General features: G+C 35.8%; 1 long non-coding RNA gene across 1 annotated transcript; it reads right to left on the bottom strand.

Annotated features, from left to right (window-relative positions):
• Positions 1-356: 356 nt before the first annotated feature.
• Positions 357-16,467, bottom strand: LOC135154638 (uncharacterized). Its single transcript, XR_010294009.1, has 4 exons — positions 16,223-16,467; positions 7,131-7,319; positions 2,968-3,245; positions 357-1,069 (listed from the first exon to the last, which is right to left on the bottom strand). It is a non-coding gene; the product is annotated as an uncharacterized LOC135154638 (long non-coding RNA).
• Between the last annotated feature and the right edge of the window lie 2,956 nt (positions 16,468-19,423).

Raw genomic sequence — 19,423 nt, forward strand, 5'->3', positions numbered from 1 at the left:
GTTGACATGTTGAATCCTTATGACTGGATTGCAAGCTCAATCCAACTTCCAGCCAATCAAAAAGCAGAGTTACACGACGCGTATATGATCAACAAAGTGCCTACGCAGTAGTAAGCGCATTTTCTCAGTTGTTATGGCAAAAAGCAAAAAGCGCATGCGTGAGTCGCAGACAGCGTGGTAGTCGGATCGCAAGGTGTGCGGTGTCGAGGGTTATGACTACCTTGCTATTCATCTCCCCTCACTCAGTCGCAAGCCAGTGGCAGTGCGGTGGCATTAACGGATCGACATTTTGCTAAGTTGTTAAATTATCGATAGTCAGCACAATCTGTGGTATTAAATACTACATGATTGGGCAATTAAAGTCATTTATAGAATACATCAATACTTGTGTGAAAGGGTACTGGTTTGACAGCACAATTTAACAGACTATATAGGGACCCACTTGAAAACCTCTGAAGTAAATGAACACAAAAATCTGCATAATCACAGTGAAATCACTTTTGAAAAAGAAAAATTAAATCTTAAATTACACGCACAACCACCATATAGAGAGGGTTGAACATGTGCATTAGCTAATGGTTACTGAGTGATGTAAGGAATGTAAGGCTTGCTAGCACAGACCTAGAAAACAAACAATTGCAAAATAATTCTACCTATTGAAGTCTTTGAATGTCAATTTAAAGCATTAAAATCTCCAAATGTTATCAACTACGGATAAAAGAGATCAAAACCATTTAAAATTGACTTTTCGTTCATATAAAACGTAAATCTCATCTTTCACCAAGATCAGTGATACAAACGCATTCCAATTCTATTAAAAGATAAAAACAAAGTGTGATACAAACTCTTCATCCATTACTACACTTGATCAAGCAAGCATGCATTTGTCCTAAATGTGTCTGATATTATTGTATTTAAATATTCATGTATTTACAAACCTATAAATCTCTAGGAGAAGGTTGGAAATGTCCAGTCTGTGAACATCAAACTGACGAATCACGAGAAGATGGGATGTATCAGTATGCTATTGCAGTCATTTGGGAGGGTCTCATGGATGCGGTGAGAAGGTCTGCAGTAAGGGAAAACAATGGTGAATTCATCATTAGTTTCTGGCGGCTGGACATGTTTCAGTTCTTCAAGAACCAACACAGCACTATCTCAAGATTGGACACCGTTTGCTTGCAAGTAAGTAACGCCTAAATAATGAACGATGTGCGAGAAGAGCCAATGGATTTACCGCAGCGAGGTCCGCAGGACCGAGTGCGCTCCCTCCATTTTGCGAGTCAGGCACAGAGTTCATTATTTAGGTACTCTATGCACAAGAATGCATGGATTGTTTGTATTATACACCCCCCCATGTTTTTGAGTTGCCCTGTATGCTATATTTGTCTAAATTCCAGATAATTCCTGACCTCGAGTGCAGGATAGTGCATTTTGGATGCAAGAGCGCAATTCACTGAATATCATGTGATCCGTTTTGGACCAATCAGATTGCACAACATTCTTGGAGTTGTATAATACACTATTCCATCATTGGCGTCAAGGAATAACAATTTTTCTTCAGTGGGCGTTTCATTTTTAACATCACAAAATCTGGGTCACATGATGCTTTTTAAACCAATCAGCATACATGATTTAATTTATGTAGGATATAATGAAAAGCATACTGTAACACTAAATAATTATTTATATTTTATCATATCAAGGCATACAGGGGTGGATGCCCAGAAGAATAGCACATGATCTCCAATGGAATCGTACAGTTAACCTCAAGGGGGGAAGAGGAAAATGCATACCCATGGATCGCTGCAATGAGTTTTTCAATTGTAGCACCAAAGGTAAATATACATATGGAGTGCAATACGACTTATACCTTGGTCACATTTGCTTTACGGCGGCAGTACGGCGAGTCGAAAACAGCCTTTTAACATTTTTTTGTACCAACTACATATAGGTGGTTTGAATTGAAATTAATAAAACAACTGTTCGACTCGCCGTACAGCTGCCGTAGAGCAAATGTGACCAAGGTATAAGAGGCATAGATGTGTTGGTTTCTGTGGGCTAGTATAAATCAACTTAATCAAGTTCAGGGAAGTGGCTGGCAATGAAAATGGAACAAAGTACCATCCCCGGTCCCCACAAGCAGAAGCACACTTGATTATGCCTAAAATATTGCTTAATCTCTATTTCTTCTTGGGTTGTTTCGCCGCCAGATATTTGGTATATGTGGTATTATATCCTGATGGTGTCATCCCCTCATTATTTAATTTTATTTTATAAAATATGGAATATTCTATAATTTTCTTCACATTGTAGAAAGAAATGATTAATTCCTCCCAGGACATGTGGAATTAGCATTGTTAAATACTATGCTATTCAGCCAAATGGGTCCTTATTGTCAAATCTAAAAAAAAAAAAAATATTGTATAATCAAAATAATACAAAAGAAATAGTGGGTGACAGACATCATCGCTTGTCTCATTGGCATGTCACTGAGTTGTGCATATCACATGTTTTAAGAAAAATTAGAGAAACTTCAAAATGTCATAACTTCCTTATTTTACACCCGATTTTTATGAAATTTTCAGCGTTGTGCTAGTCTGATTTTTCTCTATTTATCCAAATCAATATTTTTCTTGGGTGGACTTGACCATTGTAGCAAATTATTGAAACTGGTTGTGTCGAATTGGTTTCAACTGGCTTTAATTATAGGGAAATGACAACAGCCACCTGTAGTTCCAATTACGAACAAATTAAAGCTACCACGTACTAGCAGAGTAGTTTCAGTTAGAACTTCAGTAAAATCAGTTGGCAAGTTGTTTCAATTGGTTTTGTTCCAATTAGTTTCAACTGTGTTCAACAATTATGTGCACCTTGCCACAAATTACTTTCTGCCCTTCTGCCAACTGCTCATCGAACAAAATAACAGTTAACACAGGCTTTTATATAATTGTTATAAACTCTTACCTTTTTAACAGACGTGCTTAGAAAGAGCAGAAAGCTTACGACGAAAAATATGCAGAGAGCGTCGGATCTAGGGGGTCCCCTTGGACGAGACCTCTGCAACACCTCAGCAGGGGCACAGCGAAGCAGCAATGCAACAGGAAAGTCTTCTACATGTGTGATAAAGAGAGAGCTCATTATCAACTTTACCGAGCTCTTCCACGGGAAAGAATTCTTTGCCATCAAAGGAAAAAGGCATCATCCTTCCTTCAAAGGTTTCCAGAGTCTTCCCACATCTGTAACTGAAGAAAGGAAAGGGGCATTGAAGAGCGCCTTATTGTGTTTCAGCGCCAAATTGGATTGGAAGAGACCTGCGATAAATCATTCAGACGACACGGACATGGACTTGCCCAGCGTATCTGGATTTGTAGCCCATCACGATATTACTTATGAGTCAAATGACACTAACATCAGGACCGAGTCTTCGACATCGGATTCTGCGACATCGGATTCTGATTAAGAACGAAGGCCAAGTAGCTGGCGTCAGTCAGTATAGGCAGGTCCTCATTAAAAGTGCTATTCATGACTATTTTTTGCATATGTTGGGGCCGATAACTGCTACTGCTAGTGTCATAACTAGTATACCGTACCCAGCTGTTGTTGTGTGTTCAGACAGGTTGTGAGTCCGGACGATCAGTTTTAGAAAGTCATTTGGAAAAATGTGCAAGCGAAGGTTCATTTTAGTACAAAATATTATGAAATAATTCCCGCTTTACTTACTGAAAGCCTGGTATATTTGTACATCATTTTATCTAACATCAAATGGATCTCAGAATACCACCCGTTTTCTGAAATAATGACGTCAGAATATTGGTATAGCGAAAAATATATTGAGGTCTGACGTCACACATCATAGTTGATATTCGGTCACATGATACTATTTGAACCAATCACTATATACAGGATTCAAAAGACAAATATTCTTTTAACAAAATCGATGGTCGGACAGTGCTCTGCGGCCGCTTTTCACCAAAATTGCAGCTCATTGTAGCAGATCAATGCGACCGGAACGGCGTAACAAAAAATATGCGAAGCTTTGGAGCGGATTACTTTCTTCTTTTTTCTCGATAAGAAGAAAAATGCTATGCTTTGGAGCGGCTTTCTTTGTTCTTTTTCTCAATAAGACAAAAATGCTATGCCTTGGAACGGAAATTTGAGTGTAAAAATGGGGGTCCCCTCCGCGGCACATACCCACTATGCATTATATACTGAGTGCCCCCCCCCCCCCCGAGATATTTCCCGGGGATATTTCGTACACTTATAATAATACAAGGGACATTATTCAATGAAAGATTTTGTGAAATTAAAAGAAATTCATTTTAAATCTTAACTTAAATCGTTAGGTGCGCAGACTTGGGGACCACCATACCAGCATACATTCTTTCTACCTCCTTTACCTCCATGAATACAGTCAACATCCCACGTCCACTAGTAACACATTGACACACCGACCATAGTTTTTGTGTGTTTGCATGATAAATCGAGTGCGTAGCTTTAGGACCCCGATCGGGTAGCGAAAATGAGCGGTGTTCAGAAAACACGGCGGGATTTTCGTATTAGTGAGTTTTGTGATATTTTCTTCTTGGTTAATGATCTTTGGAATGTTTGCCACGAATTAGTGAAAGATAATTTGTTCAAATATTAAAATAAGTTTTTATCGTTTGTAAACAAAGTGCGTATAGCTTTCGGTCCCCCATCAAATTCACTTTGCACACGATTCGGGTATTTTGATGAGAAAGGCTGCATCAGGGGGAAGAAGGATACATCCGAGAAATTAAGGTCACACTATCATATAAAATAAGAGTGGAGTTTGGTTCTACCGGCCATGCAATATGGTTGATATGATGAAGTTCCATCTGCGTGCTCATTATTTTCGTTATTATGTCAAGATCTAAAGCAAAATGTTCGTTGTTGCACTTAGTACTTAGTTAATATTTCATGCAGCAGATACAGTGACAGTTCATTGACTTTAGCCCAGTTTGTTACTTACAAAAAGGAAAGAAATCTCCAATTATTCTGAATGTGGATATGGATCTTAGTATGTGTAATAAATCATTAGCAAAGAGAATAAATGAGATAACCTGAGATGAATTCAAGTATATTAGAAAAGCTACAGGCAAAGTGACCCTGTTGGAGATTATTCAAGGAAAAAAATCCATCAAGTTCTAGCGGAATGATAGCTTTACCTGATACTGTAATTTTATTAGCTTAAAAGTATTCATGATCTATCAAGTCCATAGTTCTAAACGCTTTTGAGAAGTCAAGGAAAGAAAATGATCTACACTAGATCTATGCCCTAAATTATTTTGTTTCATCGCACACCATACTGGCTTCGTCACTTTTGGTTTAGTGACCCATTTTTGCTTTCCATGCATGCGGGCATTTTAAAGGTCATTTCGAATGATTGAATTTTTCTACATATTTTTATACTATCATATGTGTATTTTTTTTCGTGAAAAATCATTTGTATTTGATGTATATCCTATATTACGAAACAATAATTTTTCAGATTGATAGACCTTGATGTCGATTTTTAATACGTGTGGGAGAACACGTTTATACTCTTATTTTTTATACTTCCCTAGATGAATACGGCCATTGAGAGAATTTTAGCAAAAATGTGTCAACTTAGTCATCAAAATTGTCTTTGGAGTTATATAGGCCCTTATTCTGAAGTCTTGTTTAAATGAGACCATGGTTTAACTCTGTGCTAGAATTGTGAAAAACGAACATTGTCTATTTTGTAGGTTTTCGATGTTTACCATGCGCTTTCCCCTCTCCTTGTATAAAAAAGAGGACTACATTCTCTAGGTTCTTTAGCCTTCTATGCTAGAACAGTTTTGGAGACTTTTAGAGGTCACCATTAATAGTTAAAACACAACTTTATACCATAGTTTTTGCAAACTTTAGAATACGGGTCATAAACGCCTGACCAGTCAACAGAACTGAACTCTTCTCCGAGGCATCCAATGCTTTTATCAGTAAAGTTGCGGATTATGAATTTATTTTACAGTTTTGCGTGTGATTGCACTGTTGGGAAAATGGGTAAAAATAAGAAAAGGGTCGGATATTATCTTCGCAATAATAAAAGTTCGTAAACACCTAGATTCTTTATTTAAGTTATCTGTTTGTATTAAAAGTGCAATAAAAAGCACTACACTTCTTAATTTACACTTTTTAAATCGTTTTCATTTGATTTGTTTACAAATGATTGAGTAAAAGGAAGGGGGATGAATACGAGGAAAGAGCAATGGAAAGAGATGTATTATAAGAGAAATAATAAGAACTTTAAATGGCAAGTTCATCCATAAAAAGACAATTTTAATAAAAATAAACAAATTCTCACCATTCCTTTCTATTTTTTAATATAAAATATGAAATATTCCAACTTTTCCTCATTGTCATGTCAAACGAATCTTTAATCCCCCTGAACATCTGGAATTATACCACTGTTTTAGCATTCTATGAATCAGTCACACTTGAAAAAGAGGATAGAACATCGTCAAATATTTCACCTTCAAATCACCCAGGATATGTTTTGGAATATACCATGAAGGTACGTGTCAACCTTGTTTTTAATATATGCAGTGGCATAACTACGGGGGCACGTCCCCCTCCCCCCGCCCATCTGCTGGCCAAAAAGAAAGAGAAAAAGAGGGACAAAGAGAAACTAATGTACTGGAAGAAGAAATTGGTGAATATTATCATTTTATATCATATTACAGCATAATTGTCATAGCTTTTTGATTCGTGGTAACATCTAAAACGGGTTCTCCTTAGGTGAAAGGAGCACTAAGTACACGTTTGTGAGGGGGGATACGCTCGCGTAAAAAGGGCACCTTTTCAGTGCTTCAAAAAGTGTGTGTGGGGGGGACTGTGTCCGCGGCCTCCCCAGAATCGCCACCCCTGCTTTTCGTTAATTCAGACTAAAAGATATGACAAACCGAAGTATATGAACAATCTGAAAAACGAATATCCAGTCAGCCCCCACCCACCCATCTACATATATATTTTTTTAAATGAATGAAAAATGGGTTGCTTTATCATTTCCATTTGTTCGTCGTCTATAACGGCAGATGAATGATGTTGAAGACAGATACGGTGATTACATTTTATCATACACTAACCTTGTTTTCTTGTCACTAAGCGTCAGCTTTAAGTCTTATAGAGCCAAAATAAAATACTGTTCAATCAGGAGTGCAGGTTTCCACCATCCAAATACGTCCAACTTCACTGCAGAATACGGAAAGACAACTAGACTGCATCTCATCTCCTCTCATCCTACAGCTACAAAGGACATGCGAGATTCGGGGATTCTGTGAAGGGTCAACAAAGAGAAAGAGCAATGAAGAGATTTATCAGGTATAATTATAGCTCCTGTGTAATTACAAGTAACCCTCCACTGCTCTACATCACAAGATCAATTCTTATTTATTTATATAATGTAAAGAAAATATTGATTGATTTGATAACAATAATGATGATAAAAATAGTAATAAGGAGAATGCTAAGAATGCACATTTTAATTTGTGATACTGTCCTGTAGTACTTCCCTGTGATACTGGTCTGCGGAATTCCTGTAGTACTGTCCTGTCATACTATCATGTGATACTATCCTGTGATACTGTCCTGTAGTACTAGTAGTAGTGTGGTAGTGGTTGTAGCGGTTGTGGTGATCGTGTCCTGTCATACTTCCTGCCATACTTATGCGGTTATTACCACAGGAAGTATCACAGGACACGGACCTGTTGTACTCCTGTTGTACAGTTCTGTAGTACCGTCCCAAATTACGTGCACGTAATTCCTGCAGTACTTTCCTGCGATACTTCCTGCAGTACATATCACAGAGTACTACAGAAATTTTTTGTAAGGGCCCCTACCCCACCCCCGGACAATTCCACTCCCCCACCCTGGACAATTACCCCCCCCCCCCCCGACAACTACACTGTAGTCTGTACCCCTATCCAAAAATCTACACCTAACCTAACCTAACCCTGTTTCGGGGGTAATTGCCCTGTGGTAGGATACATTCGCCGGCTGGTGGCCTTACGGCGAGTCAAAATTAGCCGTTTTAATCATCCTTGTACCAGCTACTACCAGCTACACATGGGTGGTTTGTACAGGAATACCTAAAACTGCTGATTTTGTCTCGCCGTAAGGCAACCGGTCAGCGAATGTGACCAAGGTATTAATAATACTTGCTTATTGTTGTGTTAGAGGGAAGGATTCTGGGTCGAATCTAGCTTTCTTTATGTGATCTCAAAATGGCAGCAATGTATGAATAGTGAAAGTAATTCATGTGGCATCTCAATGTTGGTGGATATAAATCTTTGTACATGTATTATCCTAAAGATGAAATGTTACTGCATTATTCTAGCAGTCATTTATAATATCAAAGATGTTCTATACTGTGCATAGTACAACTCATACATAATAAAGGTATGTGAATATGCTTTTAACGTCTTTGCAAATTTGTGTTTTTTTTTCACCCCTCTTTATTAGTCAAGATGTCAAAGTTGTTGTGCTGGATCACAGGAAATTCTTACAAACTACTACGCCTAACAAACCAGTGCAGGACGGTGTCGTGAGAAAATCGCACAGACTACTACAGGACAATACCATAGGATTGTCACAGGAAATCAACAAGAATACCCCTGCAGGATTACCACAGTAAAGTATCACAAGAAGGCTGCAGGATGAGACCAATAATGCCACACAAGATATCAAAGAACAGTATCACATGAATACCACAGGACAGTACTGCGGTAAGGTCTCTTGGTATTCCTGCAGTACTGTCCTGTAGTACTGTTCTGTAGTACTTTCCTGTGATACTGGTCTGCGGAATTCCTATAGTACTGTCCTGTCATACTGTCCTGTGATACTATCTATCACCACAGGATAGTATCACAGGACAGTACTACAGGAATACCAGACCAGTATCACAGGACAGTACTACAGGAATACCAGACCAGTATCACAGGACAGTACTACAGGACACAGTACCAGAAGCCTGCGGTATTCCTGTTGTACTGTCATGTGATACTGGTCTGGTATTCCTGTAGTACTGTCCTGCGATACTGTCCTGTAGTACTTCCCTGTGATACTGGTCTGCGGAATTCCTGTAGTACTGTCCTGTCATACTATCATGTGATACTATCCTGTGATACTGTCTTGTAGTACTAGTAGTAGTGTGGTCGTGGTTGTAGCGGTTGTGGTGATCGTGTCCTGTCATACTTCCTGCCATACTTATACTTATCTACACCTAACCTAACCTAACCCTGTTTCGGGGGTAATTGCCCTGTGGTAGGTTTGTGCACAGGGTAAACATGACTTGATATTGATTTTCTTTGCTTGAACATTAGAAATTATAAGATTTCAATGAATATTATTTGTAATCAAAGAAAGAGAATTAAAATAATAATCTTAGGATTTCTATCAAAAAATAAAAACAGATTGATTTCAATTGTCTAGTATTATCTCATTATTGTCTTGTTATTGTGGTCTCAATAAAATTGTTGATATTATTATTGTCTCATCATCGTTTCATTATTGTCCCAATTATTATTATAATAATTATTATTATCATGATAATCATTTTTGTTTCATTAATATTATTTTCTAAATAATTATTACAATTATAATTACTATCATTATAGTAATTATTGTTATAATTATTTCATAATAATAATCATTATTGAAATAATAATTATTATTGTCTCAATAATTATAAGGCCTTTAATTATAATTATGATTATTTTTATAATTATAATTATAATAATTTTTATAATAACAATCATTATTGATGACTTATCAATATTACTGTCTCAGTAATTATTACAAGTACAATTACTTTCATTATAATTGTTATCATTATAATTATTTTATGATAATTATTATTGTTGGAATAATAGTTATTATTGTCTCAATAATTATAAGGCTTTTAATTATAACTATTTCTACAATTATATTTATTTTAATTATAAATAAGTATTATTATTATAATGATTATTATTGATATCTCATTAATATTATTGTCTCAGTAATTATTACAATTCAAATTACATCATTATAATTGTTATCATTACAATTATTTTATTATAATAATGATTACTGTAATAATTATTATTGTCAATAAATACTAGAATTGATGTCTCATTAACATTGTCTCAATAATTATTACAATTATAATTATTAGAAAGTCAAAAAGGGGCCTAAGCTTTCGATCCTAGCAGAAGCTTCGTGGAGGCAAAATGACAAACATATAAAGTGGAACAACCATAATATAGACCACAAACAAGCTACAGCAACACTAGAAACAAGGAGACAAAAGGGGCATTAGTGAGTATAGAGAAGACCAATCAGGTTAGTGAAGGGGATGAAAGAAAAGGAGTAGGCAGACACAAAGGGAAGTTAGGGTAAGGCCAGTAAAAGACCTCAAGCCAAGAGGGATTAAGATAATGAGGCAGGCAACATCAAACAGGATCTGGAACAAAACAGTGATAGAGGGATGAATAACAAGAGAATTAGTGAGAGGTGGGTCAAACAGGTTACAAAGAAAGGCTTAATAAACTGGTGCATAAGAGTGGGGGAAAAAAAGGAAAAGAATAGGGAACAACTGATAATGTGCAAAAGACATATAAGTATATATGATAAAGCATTAAACAAACTAAGAGAAGAAGGTAAGTGTAAATATGTATCTATAGGTGATATGTATATAAATATATCCAAAAAAGAAATGTATATGAAACAATATAAATACACATATGGTGTAACTGATATTGTAATCCGCTAGGTGTGACGGGAAAAAAAACATAAGACTATATAGTAGAAAAAAACAAACAAACAAACAAAGAAAAAAAAAAAAAAAAAAAAAAAACCCTGTATATGTGAAAAGGAGAAAGCAAATTGCCTAAAAAGGTAAAATCAAATATAGAAGAGAGGGGGTGTATTATGAAGAAACCATAGTATACATGTAAATAAGCAAATGTGGTAAATCTAAAAGAGGTGAGTGGAGAAAAAAAAAATTATATATATATATCATAATTATTATATTGCCTGAATAAGGAAGGAAAAATGGGAGCTGAGCTTGTATGAGATATGGGAGGAAAGTAGAGGAAGAAACTATAATGTAACTATTCAAAAGAGCTGAGGGGAAAAATTATCATTATAATCATAATTGTTTTCATTATAATCATAATAATTATTATTGTAATAATAATTATTATAATTGTCTCATATTATTAATGTCTCATCATCACTGTTGCCTCATTATTGTCTTCTCTTATTTTTTCATAATATCTTCAAAATAATAATTGACACCATAACAAAGGTCCATAAATCAGATATCAAATTCATGAAACACATCTCATGTATGTAAACCTATTTCTAAATTAAATTCATGAAATGAGCTTTCTGTGCCATTCAAAAATACGACTTTCATTAACAATACCATATTCTAGACATTCAGACGCATTCCAACAAAAAAATCACTTATCAAACAAAATTCTTGAAGTTTACTTGCAGTTTTGCTCTTAATACTTATTTCCCACGAATTCTACCAAATTATTTTCAAAATAACAATTTGATTTTCATAATTAACAGAGCTCAAATCGTAATTTAAAAAAATATACAACGGCTGAAACATACTGTGTCTGAATACCAAGACTAATCTCAGGCCCAACGCAGTGGGGATGACGCTCAAAACAACCCTGCTCGATCAGCCGAGTCAGATTCACAAACACCTCATGACACTCAAAACTGAAGCTCATATCCGCAGGCTCTCTACGGACCAAATTTGATTAGAATTTAACAAAATGTTCTCAAATATACAATTTTATTACTGACCGAGTATACAAGGGATCCGATGATTACAAGCAAAGAAAAATAAATACCTGAATATTAGGTCCTTCCCTCGCATGAAGGTAATGGATACTCCGTCTTGTATATTTCCGATGTTTACCGAAGATGTACGAAGCAACCGCGGGAATTTTTTACCAATCAAAATTAGCGGAATAAAGGAAGAAACTGACTCTGTCTTTTCGAGCAATGCCGAATGCAACTCCAGCGCTCGGCCAAAGTGCTGAGCGGAGCGAACTGTGTGTGTTAGATATGCGCTCGCCATTCACTGCAATGCAAAAATCTACGTCTAGCGCACTCTAGGCGACACCCCAATACTTACCCGTGCTAATAAACTGGGACTCCACTCACGCGCATTTGGGCCGCCCTAGCTTAGAACTAAGCAATATTATCTAGAAATTGTTAAACTCTAGTCATGAAATATGTTCTATTAAATAAATTGATAATGTTTAATCGGTACTCACCGGTTCTTTTGTTGCATTTTCAGACCATTTCTCACAATTCTTCGTAAATATTTGCGGCATAGACAGCTATACATCCATCTTTATTAATAAATGGAGCGCCCTTTACGATAGTTGTTAATGCCGCGGAGAAATCGTTAGGCATTTTGGCATGTGTTCAAGGCGTTCTTTCTGTTTTATTTTTTATATTGAAGATTGTGCATTTGTTCAATAGCGCCGTCTATGATTCCGATTCCGACCTGGCGCTGTTTAACTTCAATCTCTTTCACCTAAATTAGCGATGAATGATAGCATTATAAAATATATATTATTAACGTCTGACGAAAAGAATAACCAACCGATCAGCTGACGAGAACGCGAATCACGTGATCTTCATATCAGCTTCGATCGCGAGTCAGAAGTGAAGAGCAACTGCCCAGAAAATCAGGAAAAAGCCGTGAAAATGTAAGTTCCCCTTCATTTCTTTCATTTTTTTGTTGTTGCTAACGATGCATTTACACTATAAAATTATAATTTAAATAAGAGAAAGGAATATAGCTTGTACTTGTGATATAATATATAAATATCCTGTTCTCAGAGATTTCTAACCAAAAATACTACTGATGTCGCCTATGAGGTCCATACATGTAATGTTTGGACCTCATTGGTACTAGGAGTGGTCTAGCGCTGTGTCCGCGCAATCGCCCGCCCGACTGAAGACTGAAGTTAGCAACCTAGATATTGAGCACTCACACAACATGCGAGGTTAGTATACTAACCTCGCACAACACATGTGATTTCATAGTGCATTTTGACGTTTTCATTCATCACACGAATGTGAGGGACTAAACTACGCCAAACCTTTCAATATTTGTCCACTATGTTAATCTTGATCGTATGATCAAGTTTATTTGAAAAAGCAATTATAAATTATTTATTAAAGTGTTTTTATCGCTTACCTCCAAATCTCAACCAGGATACTTCGCTCGGTCCGTCCTTAGTCATCCTTCGTACTGCGGTGGAAATTACGCAAACAACAATCGAAATGCGAAATTTTCCTATCGAACATTCTCGATTCAAGTCGTCGGCGCATAATAGGAAATTGTACCAAAAATCAACATAGTTCTCTATTTATTCAAACAATTTTTTCTGGGGTGCACTTGACCTTTAAGAGATTTTCCAATGAAAATATTACATGGAACTTGGAAATACAAATCATAATTTGGTTGAACAAAATGTTTTCTGTTAAAGTATAAAACAGAAGAGGAACATATCCTTCACGTATTTTTATATCCAAAATATGTTGCCTTAGTATGGAATAATCACAATGACATAAAATGAAAATGGGTAAAGTACCTTTCTAATGATCATTGAGATTTCGCCTGTGGAATCATTGTTTGATAATTTTCAAAGCTTTAAATAGATGAAAATGTTCATTGAGAAAATATACATATATATGTATGAACAAAATGATAATGTCCCGATTGTTTCGCATTACGTGTGTTAGATTGCGGGCGTTTGTGTGTGTGTGTAGGAAGCAAGATGTTCGTGTTAATGTTTGCACAAAAAAGGAGAGGGAAAGGGAAAGGAAAAGGGAGGGGGAAAGGTAGAGGAGAGAGAGGGAAAAGGAGACCATAAAATAGAAAGAAAACAAAGGAAAGGAAGAGGGGAAGGGAGAGGGAAAGAAAAATGGAAAGAGCGAGAAAAGAGTACATAGGGGAGGGAGAAAGGAAAGAAAAGAAGGGAAAGGAAAAAGCGAGAAAGGGAATGGAGGGGGCGGGAAAGGAAAGGAGAGACAATAAAAGACAGATCAGGGGAGGGGGAAAGGTAGAGGAGAGAGAGGGAAAAGGAGACCATAAAATAGAAAGAAAACAAAAGAAAGGAAGAGGGGAAGGGAGAGGGAAAGAAAAATGGAAAGAGCGAGAAAAGAGTAGGGGAGGGAGAAAGGAAAGAAAAGAAGGGAAAGGAAAAGCGAAAAAGGGAAGGGAAAGGGAGAGAAGAAAAGAAGGGAGAACGAAAATGGGGAAAGGGAGAAGGAGAGGGGATAATGAAGGGGATAGGAAAATGTCAAGTTTGAAGATCTGAATATTAACACTAAAACAAAATTAGACTCCCATGTTTTATTTATAAAAATACAATCTTTTTCATGATTATAAAGGTTCAACGTCCCTGTTCTAGGTCTAAACTTCAACATAAATCTACTGGCGCTTCGCGCTTGAATTCTGGAGGTCATTCCTCTTTTAAAAGTATAGGTAATCTGTCGGACTTTTCAAATCCCAAATTTAAATCTTAAGCGCAAATGCCCTCGCATTATTTTTCATTTAGATACAGTCCTGTCATCAATATCAAAAACTCTAAGCGCGAGCTTCGCGCTGGCATCATTTTTGTAAGTGACATTTATGATGTTGTTCATATTTTAAAAATGTCCATTTGTTGAGGTTTAAATGTCCAAAAGTTCAGCGCTCGCATAATTTGTAAGGTAAATAGACCTACCCTTTTAATTGTTATACAACGTCCAGAATGCAGTTCGGAATATTGAAAATAACTATTGGTCCCGCTATTTCTGCCCGTGCGACAAGCATTTATCATTTTGAATCATGAGATTCACCTTTAAAATATGATGAAAAAGTATCGTTAAGACTGAATTAAGAAAAAAAGAAGCTCACGTTTCACGCTCGCATTTTAATTGATCCGTTAGCTTGTGATAATAATGGTGACTTCGTTAATATATCTTAGCGGACATGTCCACCTTTTGGTGCTTCAAGAAAAATAAACACAACACACAAATAATAATAGAAAACGAACAAGAATAGAATAGATAGTTACCTATCCCACTCATGAATTCTTATTTAACAGTCCCCAAAACGTATTTTTTTTCGTGTTAGCTTATTTCATATACATATATATATATATAAATATAAATATATATATATATATATATATAGGCGTAAATAAATCAAGCATTTTATATATATATATATATATATATATATATATATATATATATATATATATATATATATATATATATATATAGGTCTCCTCATCATGGTTATAAAAAGTGCTCAGAATGTTTTATTTTCAAGTCCTTGTATCAGAATTTTCAGCTCGGGCAGCTCTATCGCATTTTGATTACTATCCTGTTGATTTATTTACTTGAACAAAATATTTAAAATGTCCAGCTTTTAGAACAGATATCAAAAAAAGGTATTCACCTTTGATCATAGATGAGGAAGAAGAAAAAAGTGAAAAAAAATAGGAAACAAACTAACGAATTAATGTGACATAATTTTTCTTCATTTCAAGGCGACTCTTTACATTTCATCATCGCTGATGGCGCTACAATAGAAAATACCGCTTGACAGCAAAAAAAAAAAACAGAAAGAGGAAAATAATGCTGAGCGTCTAAAATGCAGCTAGCAGTACAAGCTGCAGAACCGTAAACAAACATCTTGTGAATAATATCGCGCGCCCTCTTTAAGCAAAAGTTTACAACCACAATTACCCTGCGGTATCTACGTGAAGATCACGAGAAAATGCATTTTTTTTCTTAAAAACACACCAAAGAGAAGACAAGAAACGATCCATATGGTTCGGTAAGTGTCATAGCACAATTAGAAACATTATTTTAAAAGGAATGGCTTAGTTATTTTAGTAAAAAGGGTGTGAAAAATTTGCGTGCACCATGTGCATATGAATCCTTCGCACGCGAGATGCATTGATCCCATGAGTGATATTGAGGTATGATCGATTACAATTTTTTTCTCGAGCATGGCCTATATCACGAGTATGCCCGGAAAAGTGTCAAGACGTCAATGATGAAGAAGTATATGACAGTATATAAAAAATCATCATCATTGCGTCCTCAAGACTACGTGCCAACAACAGTGATACTGAATGTAGAAAACAGTACACAGACTTACATATGTGGGACACATGCAGGAATTACTCTCAGAAAGCTGGCGAAATCCAGGCCAAATCACAGTTTGCAGATACATAATAGAATTTAGGGAGAAGAATAATAACTGTTCTATGGAAATATGTAACTTTTTACCGCTGCCACCATGTTTCAAGTTATATTATGAGTCAGAAACAAACAGAATTACAGCTTCTGTATACACTGCTGGCTAGCGACCGACGGGTTTCCATTCTCGGCCGTTCTCTGATTGGTCAGTTAAGACAGTACGGTGTCTGTGTGTTCCGTGTGTGTGTATGTGTGATGCGAAGCGTGCTGTACATGTGTTCACTGGATTTGGGGGCATAGAATAGATACCCAGTCGTTTTATTGATTTTAACCTTACAATTAATAACAACGATCAGGGATATTTTGTTGCTGTGTGTGCATGTGAAGGATAGAAGTTTCTTACAGCTCTTAATTAATTGACTCTCTTTCCAAGCTTAATATTTAAATAATTGCTAAATTCCAAGTTTTTCGAAAGAGTCTTTTATTTTTTCCTCAGTCTATTAATTCTCCATTACATCAATTAAAGAGAGTATTATACAAAACAATGTCCACTGTACATGCATGGAAACCTGCCGTTCAATTTACTATATGTTTCAGTGTATAATGAAAATGGAAACATGCCGGTCAATTGACCAGTATATATGAAAATGGAAACATGCCGGTCAGTTTACCATGTATTTCACTGTATAATGAAAATGGAAACATGCCGGTCAATTGACTGGTATGAATGGAAACATGCCGGTCAGTTTACCATGTTTCACTGTATAATGAAAATGGAAACATGCCGGTCAATTTACTATATATTTCAGTGTATAATGAAAATGGAAACATGCCGGTCAATTGACCAGTATAATATGAAAATGGAAACATGCCGGTCAGTTTACCATGTATTTCACTGTATAATGAAAATGGAAACATGCCGGTCAATGACCGGTATGAATGGAAACATGCCGGTCAGTTTATCCATGTTTCACTGTATAATGAAAATGGAAACATGACGGTCAATTGACTATATGTTTCAGTGTATAATTAAACTGGAAACATGCCGGTCAATTGACTATATGTTTCAGTGTATAATTAAACTGGAAACATGCCGGTCAATTGACCAGTGTATAATGAAATGGAAACATGCCGGTCAGTTTACCATATGTTTCAGTGACGGTATAATGGAAATGGAAACATGCTGGTCAATTGACCAGTATAATATGAAAATGGAAACATGCCGGTCAGTTTACCATATATTTCACTGTACATGTATAATGAAAATGGAAACATGCCGGTCAAATTGACCGGTATGAAAATGGAAACATGCCGGTCATGCAGTTTACCATATGTTTCACTGTGAAACTGGAAACATGCCGGTCGATTGACCGGTATATATGAAAATGGAAACATGCCGGTCAATTGACCATATCATGTTTCAGTGTATAATGAAACTGGAAACATGCCGGTCAATTGACCAGTGTATAATGAAATGGAAACATGCCGGTCAATTGACTATAATGAAACTGGAAACATGCCGGTCAATTGACCAGTGTAATTATGAAATGGAAACATGCCGGTCAATTGACTATACGTTTCAGTGTATAATGAAAATGGAAACATGCCGGTCAATTGGCTATGTGTTTCAGTATAATGAAAATGGAAACATGCCAGTCAATTGACCAGTATAATATGAAAATGGAAACATGCCGGTCAGTTTACCATATATTTCACTGTACATGTATAATGAAAATGGAAACATGCCGGTCATGCAGTTTACCATATGTTTCACTGTGAAAATGGAAACATGCCGGTCAATTGACCAGTATATAATGGAAACATGCCGGTCAGTTTACCGTATTTTTCAGTGTATAATGAAACTGGAAACATGCCGGTCGATTGACCGGTATATATGAAAATGGAAACATGTCGGTCAATTGACCATATCATGTTTCAGTGTATAATGAAACTGGAAACATGCCGGTCAATTGACCAGTGTATAATGAAATGGAAACATGCCGGTCAATTGACTATAATGAAACTGGAAACATGCCGGTCAATTGACCAGTGTAATGAAATGGAAACATGCCGGTCAATTGACTATACGTTTCAGTGTATAATGAAAATGGAAACATGCCGGTCAATTGGCTATGTGTTTCAGTATAATGAAAATGGAAACATGCCAGTCAATTGACCAGTATAATATGAAAATGGAAACATGCCAGTCAGTTTACCATATATTTCACTGTATAATGAGAATGGAAACATGCCGGTCAATTCTGTTCATTTTCTCTCTCTTTTTTGTTTCTCTCTTTCTCTCATTGTCTATCTACATGAGACGCATGGGGATTTTTTTTTAACTTTTTAATTTGATTTGATTTATTTATTTCCGTTTCACAATTTTATATTCTTTGAAAAACAGAAAGTGACAAGAACGTTTTTCATCAGCCAGCTGATGCATGTATTCATTAAGATTCCACATTATGAAAAAATGTGCAAATTGAAAATAGCAATTTAACAGACAAATGAACTTCATATTCTTTCAATTTATTCAATAAATTTTGTTTGTTTTATTTATTCACCATGCAACACAAAAATAAAACGTCAGAAATAGTATACATAGATATGATACAAAGGAGGGGCTGCACATAAACAAAATATGTCAAGTGCAGATAGCATCATAGCTACTTAAATAATTCGAACTCAAACCATATTGGCTCTCTATACAAGCATTCATTAAAAACTCCAAAAATAATGCATGTATATATCATCTTGAATAAAATTTCAAAAACATGCATAAACTATATCTCAAAGAGGAAAAGTATACTAAAAATCATCATTTGCAGTATTCTCAGATAAATAAATCCATACAAATTTCATATTTTTATGATGAATTGGGGAGTGTTAAGGGAAGGGGGGCATCATGCCCCAGCTAGCCCATGCAGTTTGGGGTTAAGCAAGTGTAAATTTATTTTCAGTAATTAATACCCATTTGATTGCTTTGACAAATTATTAGATATCTTTCAATAAAATGACAAATACATATTTTTCCACATTTTCAACGACGTGTATTGTAAAATCAGAACAGCTTCCGATAGAAAAATCACTTAATTCGCTTACTTTGGACGTATATTGCATTGCAATTAGTAATCCATATATATGTCCCATTTAAAGGGAT

This window comes from Lytechinus pictus, chromosome 7 (assembly GCF_037042905.1).
Source record: "Lytechinus pictus isolate F3 Inbred chromosome 7, Lp3.0, whole genome shotgun sequence".
NCBI lineage: Eukaryota > Metazoa > Echinodermata > Echinoidea > Temnopleuroida > Toxopneustidae > Lytechinus > Lytechinus pictus.